Source organism: Seriola dumerili, unplaced genomic scaffold, assembly GCF_002260705.1.
Source record: "Seriola dumerili isolate Sdu_G_001 unplaced genomic scaffold, Sdu_1.0 BDQW01000330.1, whole genome shotgun sequence".
NCBI classification, from domain to species: domain Eukaryota; kingdom Metazoa; phylum Chordata; class Actinopteri; order Carangiformes; family Carangidae; genus Seriola; species Seriola dumerili.
The window spans coordinates 611,441-617,073 of NW_019174585.1; positions in this window are offsets into that span (position 1 = coordinate 611,441).

Consider the following 5,633-nt stretch of genomic DNA (forward strand, 5'->3'; position numbering starts at 1 on the left):
TTTAGTTTTGATTGATCTCTCAAACATAATGCACAAATATCATAGGATGTATTTTGTGATGTTTTAACAGGGTCTCTGGTACAGGTCTAAACAAGTCTTAAAGGATAGCTTAACAATTTTTCAAGACTGCCTTTAAACAAAACTCAGGTGCCCATATGAACATTAGGAGCCGTGTGTGTGTGTGTGTGTGTTGTGATTATTTCTCCTGTTCGAGGTCAGAAACCTTTTGTTCTTTCAAAGTTCATCTGAAGCATCTGTAATAGAGTATGAAGCTTCAGCAGTCTGAGTTAGACAGATCAATGTGGTATCTGTCAAAGTTAGTCTTTTTATTATAAAGTTCTCTCTAAAGAAATATGGGCACCTGACTACTGAATTAAGACAGATTTGACAAATTGTGAACTCATCCTTTAAAAAGCATTGAGTCAAGTTTCTTCTATAAAAGGCCTTGGAATTTTTTTTAAAGTCTTAAGCAGTGATGTCAGTTATGAAATGTTTTTCTGATTGCAGGCCAAACTAAAATGGGAATTGTTTCACCTGCTGAATCGTTTCTTGTGGAGTGTCAGTGAGGACATCAGGACATCATATTGTTCTGATCTATAGATATACAGACTATTGAAGCATTTGTGATACTTTGAGAAAACTATTTTCCAGCACTGAACAAGAATGAACCAGGAATTGATTAAGTCTCTTGTGCCCTCTGCTGCCCTGTGAAATCAATTACAGCACCACTTTTTGGGACATGATCAACACCTTTATAGAGCCACTGCTGTTAAATATAAACCATGCAGGCAGTGCTGGTAAATCCGTGCCAGCAGCATCAATAAAGGTTACTCAGTCGTGTGAATGAATTTAATCTATCATACTGGCAGCTGCTCTGGGATGCAGTATCTCATTCTCTCGTTGAGCATGCAGTGCTGATCATGCAGGATTTATGGATTACTTAACACACTAATATTTGCATGCACAAACCAGTGTGTTCCCAAAACTGCCACCTGAATGCATATGCAAATACATACAAATTATCCTGTTTGATCAAAGTTTGCCAAAACTGTGTTACAAGAGTGGTGGGGTTTTTTTTGTAAGGATACTTATTGTGTGATTGCAACAATATAAATATCCAAATAAACAGTAATACAGAATTTAACTGCAAGTGACTATTGAGCTTACTTCCATCAAGAGGACAGAAACATGTCTTCAGTGGTTCACTGATGAAAGTGTAAGTAGTTGACTGTTTGCTAACACTTTAGCATGAACTGTTCCCCTGACTAGTATTTTAATGTTGTAGCTGGAAAAGCGGAACTAGTTACTTCATATACATATACAGTAATACCGAATTTAACTGCAAGCCAATATCTCCTTTATTTTTAATCCTTTAACTAAATTAATTTGGTTTAATTTAATTTTTATATCATAATTTAAATATGTGTAAAAACATTTTTGTACTAATGTTATATTTATATTGTCGATAAGAGGGAAAATTACAGAACAGATATCTCTAGACCTCATAAATTATACTTTTTTCTTTCTTTGCACGTTCTTGTGAATTCAATATAAAAAGTTTGTTTTGGGTGAAAATATTAAAGTGGTCACCTATAAATCCCTTGTTAACTGGTTGTTTTTGTTACTGTGCAGCCAATCACATCCTGATGCCACTTGTGGTTTCATCTTACACCCAATAATAATCTCCTTAATGATTTACAGATTTGTTTTCTTAAAAGTCTATAATGTAGAGCTCATTACTACAGTCTGGTTGTTGTACAGAGCTGTAGCCTGCAGGTGTCGCTTAATACTTATATACAGCCATAACTTCTTTTTTAGAAAGCAAATGTTTTACCTTAGCCACCCACTTCAAAGCATTAAACTTAAACTGAAAAAAACATATATATATATATATAGAGAGAGAGAGAGAGAGAGAGAGGTGGCATATATCTATTTGTATGCAGCCAGGCTCATTCAATCAGAAACAAGTACCACAAACTGGCGCTGGACCCAAACTCCATAAAGTTTTCTATGATGTTATCATAGAGGAAATATAAACCTGATGGGTGAATACACAGATGAGAAACTAATTGATTTGGTTGAAGTCAGGCTGGTCAGTGAAAGTTGATCCCCAGATCTGAGGGAGATCCTCATGTGGACTGTAGAGACACGGTTAATGTCTACAGTAGAGAAGAAGGGGAGGGGGGAGGGGAGGGGAGGGAAGGGGGTGGGGGGGGGCAGGTAGCAAATCCTGAAGAATCCTCAGTGCTACAGTTCAGTAAAAGTGAGAAGGGCCTCAGACACACCCAAGCTGCTGTCGAAAACGCTGAAACCAGCTCAAAGTATTTTTTCCTGCGCTGGAGTATGAATTGTCTTCCAACGTGTTTTACGTTCAGCTTGGGCTCTCCTGAACTGTAGCATGTGATCCCCCGTCGTCAGGAGAAATGTTATACATCGCTGCTAAAGTAAAGGCAGCGGGATCAGCGTTGAACGAAGCTGATCGATTACTTGAGATTATATTGACCAGATGAAGCTTGGAGAGGCTGGAGGACATCAAACGGTGACGTGGACATTGCAGATGAATGCATGATTGATTCACAACTTATCAGAGGGATGGAAAGCGCTTTTTTTTTCCAATTTCCAATGGCGTGAAATGACAAGTTTTCCATTGATATCCCCCCTAGTACCGGAGATGATTTGTTGGCTGCCCCAATGCGTCGAGAGACAGCTGCTGGCAGCTGTAATATAGTTTGTGGACAATTAGTAATGGAAAGATTCCGCTCCTAATTGCTCTGTCGTGATCTGATATCATCAGTGGCAATCTTTGAGCTGCTCTTACACAGTGAATAATAATGGAACAAAGTTTTTTGCAGCCATGATGAATGAGAGCATGATGTGGAGGTTTATTTGGATATGGTACGTCAGGACCATGCTGGGAAGCCTGTCATTTAAACTTCATTATCTTGAGGCCCTGAATTTCGCCATCCATCAGAAAATTAGCAATTACAGACTCAATGACCTGAGACAATAAATTTGGTGGAGGGTAGAACGGCTTTTAGATCTTCTTTCTTGCCCAGAAACTTTCCATTATGTTGGAAGAGGAGAATGACTGATGAGGAACAGGACTTATCAGTCACTTCCCACACCAATTTATGCTCATGATTCAACAGTTTTCTGTGTGGAAGTCACTGCACGAGTTTTATGGAGGAGCCATGGAAACTTTAAGACAGGAGCTCAGTTGTGGTGGCTTTTTTGTGGTGTGGAGTTGGAAAGAGTCATGTCAAGGCATCAGCTTTATTGATTCTTGTTGTGACATGGTGAATATGGAAATATTACCAAGATTCAAGTTCAGTATTTCTTCTAAATGAAATGCTGTTCCAAAGGTCCAAATAAAGCAGTTGAAAACAAATAAAGAAATAAAAGCAGATAAGGCAAACATAAATAAATAGGTAAAGTAGGTTCTAGGAACACACTGCAGCTTTCTGTAGAATGGTGCTGGAGTTGCAATTTGAAAAAAACAAATGGCAGCTATTTCGCAGAAGTAATGAGTTCATGTGATGAGAGATGCAGGTTTCCAATCCTTTCTTTCTTGAAAATCTAGATTCTAGATGTCTAAGTTTGTACATATAGAGGATATTGTGGGAGGCTCTGCATCATACTATCATGATCTGATAGATTCTGAATGGTTAATATGTTTATCTTGTATTTTTCTGTATAATATTTTGATATCATGACACCAATTGTTATTTTCTTCTCTATATTTGTTGGTTATTTATGTTCATATGCAATATTATTTCCATGGTTGTCTGTATTGAGTAAGTCGAATGTATTTGACTATTTCCACACTGATAAGACCCAGTGAGGTTCCAAAAACTGGTACGTTTAAGCAGTATAACTCTGCCTAATACAGAGTTTTAATACAACTTACCTCCTCTTGTTCTGCTGCCAGAAGGTCCGTTTTCTTCTTTTACAGTGTTTAGACCTTCAAGGAGCACCTTAAGGTTCCCAGGACTACATTGATGAAACTGACTGACGCTTGGTCTTTTCTTTCCTTTTGTAACCCTCACTTTATGTTCTTCGTTTCACGCAGCTTTTATTCAGTGTCTGACTTCACACTGAAACTTTACAAAGGCCCGGGGAACTGGCGATGGCAAACCCTCTGGTGGCATTCACCCTGATCAAGCGGCCTGCATTCAGATGCGCTGAATGTCCGTCCGTTACAGCAACGAAGCCTTGGAAGAACACACAGGTTGGTCTCACTGGCCTGCTTCACAGACACATCTGGTGGTGATAACTAACCAGCCCACTCTTACTCTGCTGCACCGACCCCACCCTCCCCACCCCCGAGGCATCCTGCAGTTCAACCCTTTGTGGCTTTACTGCTGTCACCTCATGGTCCAACGTTACGACGGACATAAGAGGCCGATCTGCCCAAACTGGAAGACCATCCCAGGGGCCGGCCAAGGGCTGATGAGGCTGACAGGATGTGTACTGCTGCTCCAAGTTACGAGCCTCAGTCAAGGGTCGTTTCCAGAAGTCTCTTAATGGAAGCCCTATTGATATCTACCATGCCAACGAGTCATTCTGTCCACTGTCTGGCTGATGACTGTTTCTGGTTGGAAGGTTACACAATTCCAATATTTCTTTGTTGCTTTAACAATAGTTTAACCTATTTCTAATGGTAATGGAATCACTCAGACCTTTATTTAAGCAAAAGTCCAATACAATATCTAATATACACATTTTCCTGTATCACTACAGTATTTATCCACTAAATGTACTTTAATAGTATCAAACAGTACGCTTCTGCAGAATAATTTTTTCTGACTTTGTACCTGGTAGAGGTGGAGGCAGGTTTTTACTTATTTTAATATACAGTTACTAGGTGAGTACGTGGCTCCAACCTAACGGGCTTGGGGCCTCTGCAAATCCAAGTCACAAGAAAATCTGTTGGGTTGTGGGATGATTCATGAGAAAAGTTTGCACAATGTATGTTTCATCTTTTTTTTTTAATCTTTTCTCGGTTTATCATTTCGCCTTGCTTTTTTGATTCTCAATACCAGTTTTTAATGAAACTAGAGACAGTTTAGAGGGGAAATCACTCATTTGACTCTTAGACATCTGAAATGTGAGTAAGAGCCCTTAACAGACGCTCAGCTTTTTTTGGGAAAGGGTCACATGCCAAAATAAGGTTAGGGACCACAGGTGTTAATCTTCACATGTGTTGGTTTAACTGGCAAAGTGACTAGTACTGTTGTATGATCTTAATAAATGCATGGGAGTAAAAAGTACAATATTTTCCCTCTTAAATGTGATAGAGGGTAGATGTATGAAGTGACATAATACTGAAAAATGTTATAGCGTAACGGTCATCACTCAGGCATCGTACTTCGAAAATAGTATTGAGCATATAACTTAGTAAATTGTACTTCTTATTCCATTCACTGCTTATTTGTCACCTCTCATTTCCTAAAATTATGGCAAAGGACATGGTGTTAAGAGTGCTGGGACGTCCTGTCATCCTTCTCGGTCACTTTTTGGACTAATAATAAGCTACAACTGCCCATGTCAACAAATGAAATTGACGAGATGTTTGATAGATCTGCTGTGAAAAATTTCCTCCCTGATTAAAACATCCACCCAAGCTCTGTCAA